Genomic DNA, 9,148 nt, shown 5'->3' on the forward strand with positions numbered 1-9,148 from the left:
ATGTGTGATGGGATGTATGATGTGTGTGGGGATGTATGATGTGTGTGGGGATGTATGATGGGATGTATGATGTATGTGGGGATGTATGATGTGTGTGGGGATGTATGATGGGATATGGGATGTGTGATGGGATGTATGATGTGTGTGATGGGATGTATGATGGGATGTATGATGTGTTTGGGGATGTATGATGGGATGTATGATGTGTGTGATGGGATGTATGATGTGTTATGGGATGTATGATGGGATGTATGATGTGTGGGGATGTATGATGGGATGTATGATGTGTGTGGGGATGTATGATGTGTGATGGGATGTATGATGTGTGTGATGGGATGTATGATGGGATGTATGATGTGTTTGGGGATGTATGATGTGTGTGGGGATGTATGATGTGTGTGGGGATGTATGATGTGTGATGGGATGTATGATGTGTGATGGGATGTATGATGTGTGTGATGGGATGTATGATGTGTGTGATGGAATGTATGATGGGATGTATGATGTGTGTGATGGGATGTATGATGTGTGTGGGGATGTATGATGTGTGATGGGATGTATGATGTGTGTGGGGATGTATGATGTATGATGGGATGTATGATGTGTGTGATGGGATGTATGATGTGTGTGATGGGATGTATGATGTGTGTGGGGATGTATGATGTGTGTGGGGATGTATGATGTGTGTGATGGGATGTATGATGTGTGGGGATGTATGATGTGTGTGATGGGATGTATGATGTGTGTGATGGGATGTATGATGTGTGGGGATGTATGATGTGTGATGGGATGTGTGATGGGATGTATGATGTGTGTGGGGATGTATGATGTGTGATGGGATGTATGATGTGTGATGGGATGTATGATGTGTGATGGGATGTATGATGTGTGTGGGGATGTATGATGTGTGTGATGGGATGTATGATGTGTGTGGGGATGTATGATGTGTGATGGGATGTATGATGTGTGTGGGGATGTATGATGTGTGGGGATGTATGATGTGTGATGGGATGTATGATGTGTGATGGGATGTATGATGTGTGATGGGATGTATGATGTGTGATGGGATGTATGATGTGTGATGGGATGTGTGATGGGATGTATGATGTGTGATGGGATGTATGATGTGTGATGGGATGTATGATGTGTGTGGGGATGTATGATGTGTGTGGGGATGTATGATGTGTGATGGGATGTATGATGTGTGTGGGGATGTATGATGTGTGTGGGGATGTATGATGTGTGATGGGATGTATGATGTGTGATGGGATGTGTGATGGGATGTATGATGTGTGATGGGATGTATGATGTGTGATGGGATGTATGATGTGTGATGGGATGTATGATGTGTGTGATGGGATGTATGATGGGATATGTTACCCTCAGGTTTCTTGTTAGATCAGATCTTCCCGGCCCCGGGGGTCTTCACCTTTTCTCTCTTCCATTGCTTCGCCTTGTGTGTCAGTACCCCCCCCCCCCCCCCCCCGGGTCTGAGGTAACATGGACCACCTTACTCCCATCCCATGGTGCTTTGAGGCTGTAGAGGAGGACCACCCTCTTTGGAGTGTAGCTAGGAAGGGTGCAGATGTGGGAGCCCATCACCCCATTATTATAGGGGCACCTGGTGCTTCTGTCATTGGCGTAGATGAGACCCCAGGTGGGATTCCGGCAGCCATTATCATCTCTGGGAGACAACAGCCGTACGGGAGGGAGGGGCCGGTCAGGTCATTGGGGACTCCAGCGCTGGTTGGGGTGTGATCCTTTACTGATCCCTCTGCCCTGTCACTGGCGGCCCTCGCTGTTACTGCCACAGGGGGCTCTGAATTGTCTCCATATCCGGGGGGACAAGATAATATGACCTTCAGCATAAACAATCTTCCTGCTTGCAGATGTAGCAGAGCTGATTTTGTCTGATTTAACAGACTTCCCAATGATAGTCTGTCAGTGATTGGTGGAGACCCCTAAATCTAGACCCTGAGCATGTATGTGTGATTTTTGTGCGTCTGTCAGTGATGACTATATCCAGTGCGATCTGTGCACAGGACTCCTCACCCCCGGCCAGCTGAGGGGCGCTCCAGCAGGCAGAGAGATGCACTGCACATCTAACTACAAAAAAGGGTTAAAGGGTTAGTGCGGCGCTCAGCAATTATTCACAGAATAACACACAAAGTTATACAACTCTATAATGTATGTTATGTCTGTGAATGGCCCCCTCCCCGTGTCCCACCACCCCCGCCCGTGTACCCGGAAGTGTGTGGTGCATTATACATTACCTGATCCGTGTCGAGGCCGTCTGCCATCTTGTGCCAAACGTCATCTTCGGACGCACGGCCAAATCGCTGCTGCCGTCCCCCCTCCGCCGCGTCAGCAGCTGCTCAGCACAGTTATGCTCAGCCAATCGCGGCTGAGCACAGTTATGACGCGGCGGAGGGGGGGGGCGGCGGCAGCGATTCAGCCGTGCGTCCAAAGATGACGTTTGGCACAAGATGGCGGACGGCCTCGACACGGATCAGGTAATGTATAATGCACCAACACTTCCAGGTACACGGGACACAGGAAGGGGGTGGTTGGGGGTGGTAGTTTTCATACCTTTTCCATACAGCTGCAGGTCCCCCGTTGGCACGGCCTAGTGGGGCTCCCTGAGGGCAGAAGACTGTCTTCGGACAGCAGCATGTAGTCTGGTGGCAGTCTGGACTGTGCGGTCTTCCTCCTGCAGCTACCCGGTTCTGTTCCCCTGTTGCTGCGGCTGGTTCCGCAGGTGGGGTGGGGATTCGGGTGGCTGTGGATTCGAGCAGGCCATGTTCTGTTCCCCAGCTTTCCGGCTCGGTGTGTGGATGCCTGGCCATGTCGCATCCGGCGTGATGCGGAGTTCGGCATAGGAACTTTAATAAAGCCAGGTGGATCCCCAGCACATTGTCCTTATCTCCCGGCGTCTGGGGAAACCAAGACTACCCACCAGCCAGCTAAGAGCAACTCCAGTCTGTCAGCAAACAGTCTCTGCAGACAAGGGAGCAAATGGACGCCATGAATGATCATCCAGGACCTTCAGCATGCTACCTATGTGACGTTGAGACCCTACATTTGGTGAGCGTATCTCATACATTCAAATAGAGGTTCTTTATGTATCTGATAAATCCTCTAGAAAAGCTGCATCTGAAAAACATCATCAAACATCATAACCACTTGGTGATAACTATGCTAGATCCCTATAAGCCATATGATTGAGGGCCCGAAAGGGTGATGTTACCTCAAAGGGGAATTGTGTTCTAGCCCATGTATGGGTGATCTCCTATTTGGACCTGTACTAGACACATTGTTACAGAAAGTCTCTAGTAAAGGAGGCTTTCCTCCCCAGTACAAACGGGGTGGAGATTCTGTTTTCCTGCAATGGTAAGACAGATGGTGGAGCACTTGGAGACTTGATTGCCCCACCTGGAGAGCCTAGTCTGGTGTTTCTGTGACAGGTGGAAGAGAGGGAAACATACATGTGTAGTTTTCTGCTCTCTTTCCAATAGTAGTTCTTTTTCACATGGCGTGTGGAGAAGGGAATTTTATGTATATGTACTTTTTTTTTTCTTCTCTCCTCCCCGCTGCTATCACAGTGGACTGCTCAGTTTCTATGTCCTTGTCAGCAAGACTATGGCACTGTTCAGATCTGAGCTGCATGCGAACGCTGCCAATGGTGCTGCTCAGACAGGATACTCCGGGCCTAGGAGACTGTCTATTGGAAGCCTGACCTGTGTTGCAGGAGGCTTGTCTGATGTTAATGGATATATATTTTTCATTAGATATTTAGCCTATTAGGTTCATGCTTTTTATGAACTACCTGTTTGGTTGTGCTATGTAATAATGCAGTGTCCCAGAACAGCCCTTCTTATGCTCACACTTTTATTATAACCAGTTCTGTTCTGGAAAGCTATGGTCCACTCCAAACTGCGTGTATTGTGTTACCCTTCTCAGTATTCAGGTCTGCTATTCCATTCATTTATTGTATATCTATTCGGGTATCAGTGCCTAATGGTATTATGTCGCCCCCCAGTGTTCAAGTATGGTACTTCTCATGTATATTTCTCTGTATATGCCTAATGGTGTGATGATGCAATGGCTGGATGTCACGTGACTGCCCCTGCTTCCATGGTAACTCCAATGGTCTTTGCGCTTTTGGCTGGGGTTACCATGTGACTTCCTGTTCTACCTCAGTCTTGTCCTCCACCTTCAGGCTGGGTTCACACTACGTATATTTCAGTCAGTATTGTGGTCCTCATATTGCAACCAAAACCAGGAGTGGATTAAAAACACAGAAAGGCTCTGTTCACACAATGGTGTAATTGAGTGGATGGCCGCCATATAACAGTAAATAACGGCCATTATTTCAATATAACGGCCGTTGTTTTAAAATAACAGCAAATATTTGCCATTATATGGCGGCCATCCTCTCAATTACACCATTGTGTGAACAGATCCTTTCTGTGTTTTTAATCCACTCCTGGTTTTGGTTGCAATATGAGGACCACAATACTGACTGAAATATACATAGTGTGAACCCAGCCTCAGGAGACAAGTTCTGTGTCTATCTCTTGCCCCTTAGGGGACAGGTTGTGTCTGTCCGTCCTCTCTCCCTGCTAAAGAGAGAGGCCTGCGTGTGCTCTGCTGCTCCAGTCCACTGGCTGTGTTCCTGTCTCAAGTCTCAAGATTCTCATCTGGGTGTCGATTCTTCAGTCATTCCTCAGTTCCTCTCATCATCATCTCCTCAAATCATCAACAGCAAGTATTTCATTCAAATCTCATTCCACCCAGCATCTCATCCTCAGTATCACTACTACTCCCATCATTCAGCACGCTACTCTCACAGCCTACTGCAGCATCACCCATTACTCTGCCTTATCCAAGTCTGCCTTATTCCCGGTTGCATCCGGAGAGACTGTTGCTATTAGTTACCACCGTTATAATAAATATACAACTACCGTTGTTTCTGAACCTTGGCATTGGTGTGATAATTGGTGCCCTGACTAAGGACAACGAGGAATCGCACGCCCAGTATTCCCGCATGGTCAGGAGCCCGGTTTCCAGCTGTATCACCCTCGTGCCTACACCGTGACCACACTACATCCTACAGCTGCCCCGGTTCCTGCACCCTCACAACATCTGCACTGCGGAAGTGGCCCCCAGGGGCCAGGGCATCGCAATAATACTGTGATATTAAAGGACAACTCCCGCGCTAAGGAAAAAAACCAAAAACCAATCAGAAACCTAGCTTTTATACTTCTCATCCCTCCTGAGCTGTCACTGTTTGAATTTCCCACCGTCTGTGTACCTTCTGATTTCTAGTCTTGTTCTTTATTTCTTCCTTGCTTCCTGGTTTCAGCTTCCCATGATGCACTTTGGCTGCTGTGACACAGCAAGTGCCTGCCCCTCCATTCACTACAACTCCCATCATACACTACACATGACCCCCTCTGGCTCTCCTCAGTCAGGCTGCTATATACACACACACATACTGTCACCTCACTGTAGTGTACATTCTGCAGGATTAGGTCAGGGCAGCGAGGAGAGATAAGACAGGGTCTGTGTAGCTGAGATGCCGGGAGTGAGGAGAAAGATAAGCAAGTGACATCACTCACTCACTGAGTCCACTGGCAGCAGGAGGGAGTATGGGGGAGGGGGTCCTGTAGCTGGTTATGTGCCGGGAGTCAGTCACCAGTCATTATGGAGTTGCAGAATGACAGATGGCTTACAGTTGCTCAGCCAATGGGAGCTGAGCAAGCTGAGTCACCTGACCAGGCAGGGGAGGGTGAGGCTGGTGTGACAGGACCTAGACCCGCCCTCCTGCTGATGATTCATTGTCACTAGAAGGAGCTGATAGAGCAGCCTGGTGACGACAGTAATTAGGTATGAAGGAGTTTCTTACACTTCCTGGTGGGGGGTGAAGGGGGGAAAAGACAGGGAAGGAGGACAGACAGGTGATTGAAGTATATTACAGAGTTATATAACTTTGTAATGTGCTTCAATTACTGGGAAAAAGTTTTTCATGGGAGTTGTCCTTTAAGTACTACAACTTTAAGATTTAGTACTGCTTTTAATGCTACAGTGAAGTTATGAAACCACGGTTTATGAGCTCAGTTTACAGTTGCTATTTGTGTGTTTAGTAGATGCAATGTGTAAACACAAATTTTGAGTTGTGTATTGAGTACATCTGATGTCTCATTTATTACTCTAGTACTCATATTAAAGAATGCAGAGAGGCTGTGGAGCTGCTAGTGCTGCTAGTGAATGCTGCTATGAAGCTGTTATGTGTAAACACAACCTTTAACCCCTTAAGGTCAAAGCCTATTTTCGTTTTTGCGCTTTTGCTTATTCCATTTTATGTTTAAAAGTCCATAGCGCTTGCATTTTTTCACCTAGAGACTTATATGAGCGCTTATTTTTTGCGAAACCAATTGTACTTTGCAATGACAGGCATTATTTTTCCATAACATATGCTGCGAAACCGGAAAAAAATCATTTGCGCTGTCAAATTGAAAAAAAAACGAATTTGTTTTGATTTCGGGGAGTTTTGCATTTACGCCGTCCGTCCTATGGTAAAACTGACTTGTTATATATGTTCCTCAAGTCGTTACGATTACTATGATATATAACATGTATAACTTATATTGTATCGGATGGCCTGTAAAAAATTCAAACCATTGTTAACAAATATACGTTCCTTAAAATCGCTCCATTCCCCGGCTTATAGCGCTTTTATCCTTTGGTCTATGGGGCTGTGTGAGGTGTCAGTTTTTGCGCCATGATGTGTTCCTTCTATCGGTACCTTGATTGCGCATATACGACTTTTTGATCGTTTTTTATTAAATTTTTTCTGGATTTGATGCGACCAAAAATGCGCAATTTTGCACTTTTGAATTTTTTTGCGCTGACGCCGTTTACCGTGCGAGATCAGGAATGTGATTAATTAATAGTTCGGGCGATTACGCGCGCGGCGATACTAAATCGTCTCGGATCTTACTCCTCTTTTCCTACTCTCCTTTCTCTCTTTCCCCTTCTACTCGGGTGCCCAGATGTCTACTCTCAAAGTTGCCTCATTCAACGTTAGGGGCCTTAACGAGCCAGCTAAACGATCCAGGGTGTTATACTCTATGCATAAGCAACATGTACATATTCTTCTCTTGCAGGAGACCCACTTCCGTACCGGTCATGTGCCTCGGCTGCAGTCTCGTCATTTTCCGTACTTTCTACACAACACCAATCCAGATTCGAAATCAAAGGGTGTCTCCGTTGGTGTCCACAAGTCTCTCCAGCACGTCCTTCTTGACACGCTTGTAGATCCTAAAGGCAGGTATGCATTCCTCAAACTGACTATTGCCTCCACACTATACACCATAGGCAACGTATATCTTCCCAACTCTGGCCAGGGTAGGGCTCTCAGTGATATACTACTTGAGGCGGACCATTTTATCGACGGCATTTTTGTACTGGGGGGCGACTTTAACATGACGATGGAACCTCTCTTAGATTCCTCCACGGGTACATCACTAGTCCCCAAATCCTCTCGGGTCCTGGCGAAAAGGGCACTAGACTCACAGAGTTTGGTAGATGTGTGGCGGGTTTTACACCCAAAGGATAAAGACTTCACTTATTATTCTCCTGCGCACCAATCCTACAGCTGACTGGACATGTTTTTTCTATCACAATATGCTCTCCTGCACACCCCACATGCTTCTATTGGCACGGGAATATGGTCTGACCATTCTCCTGTCTTTCTATCTCTCTCCATTCCTGGTGGCGCACCTAAAGAATGGTCATGGCGCCTCAATGAAACTCTCCTGCAAGATGTGGTGTGCAGGGCAGCAATTGACACCGCTATTACTGACTTCCTTTTGGTGCACGCTGACGATCCCACATCCCTCCCTATACAGTGGGGAACCTTAAAATGTGTTCTCCGCGGTGTTCTTATACAAAATGGCGCGCGGTTGAAGAGAGAGAGGAGTGCCAAACTACATAAGCTTCTTACCAATCTATCTGACCTCACGGCCACTCACAAACGCACGCTAGACACTACCACCCTACAGGCTATGACCGTAGTGAGGGAACAGGTCAAGACCTTGATTCTGAAAGCAGAGGCCTCCCACAAACTGAAGTTCCAGGGATATTTATACGCCCAGGCCAACAAATGTGGTAGGGCACTTGCTAGATATATCCACCCACGAACTGCCCCCACTCATGTCCCTTTTATTCAGGATGCAAACGGCACTGTCCATCATAGTCCGAGGCTTATTGTCAACACATTTAAAGAATATTATAACTCTTTGTATTCCATTTCTGGGCACTATGATGAGGCTCCAGAGCGTGTCCTTGACAATAGGCTTTTGGATTATATGAGAGAGACGGTAGATGAAGAAACTAGAGAAGGCCTTGATGCACCTTTCACAGAGGAGGAAGTGGGAACAGCTATAGCGGCCTCTAAGAGTGGCAAGAGTCCTGGGCCTGATGGCTTCACGGCACCGTTCTATAAGATTTTTAAAGAACGCCTACTTCCCTTCCTGACTAAGGTCTTCAACGCTGTATCGTCTGGCGTACAGTTTCCGACGCAAGCATTGGAGGCTCATGTGGTGGTCCTGCCCAAACCAGGGAAAGATGCAGCTCTGTGTAGCAGCTACCGCCCTATATCCCTTATCAATTGTGACATTAAAATGTATTCAAAACTGCTGGCAAACCGCCTAAACCCTGTTATTTCTAAAGTGATACACCTAGATCAAGTGGGATTCGTTCCTGGACGGGAGGCAAGGGACAACACCCTGCGCACCATTTCTCTTATAGCTCATGCCCAGACATCTAAAAGCCTGTTGTGCCTGATATCAGTTGATGCGGAAAAGGCCTTCGACAGGGTCCATTGGAAATTCTTGGCAGCGACTCTGGCGCAGATAGGTCTTAGCTCCGCTTTCATTGCTAAAATCATGGCGCTCTACACCTGTCCTTCTGCCCGTGTCAGAGCCAATGGAGTCCTGTCAGAGGTCTTCTGTATTAAGAACGGCACACGTCAGGGGTGTCCCTTGTCTCCCCTCCTATATGTGTTGACTATGGAACATCTGGCTGTCTCCCTCCGCAATGATCAGAACATAAAGGGGCTGGAAATTGGGCAGGACCACCGTAA

The sequence above is a fragment of the Dendropsophus ebraccatus genome, chromosome 12 (assembly GCF_027789765.1).
Source record: "Dendropsophus ebraccatus isolate aDenEbr1 chromosome 12, aDenEbr1.pat, whole genome shotgun sequence".
Taxonomy (NCBI): domain Eukaryota; kingdom Metazoa; phylum Chordata; class Amphibia; order Anura; family Hylidae; genus Dendropsophus; species Dendropsophus ebraccatus.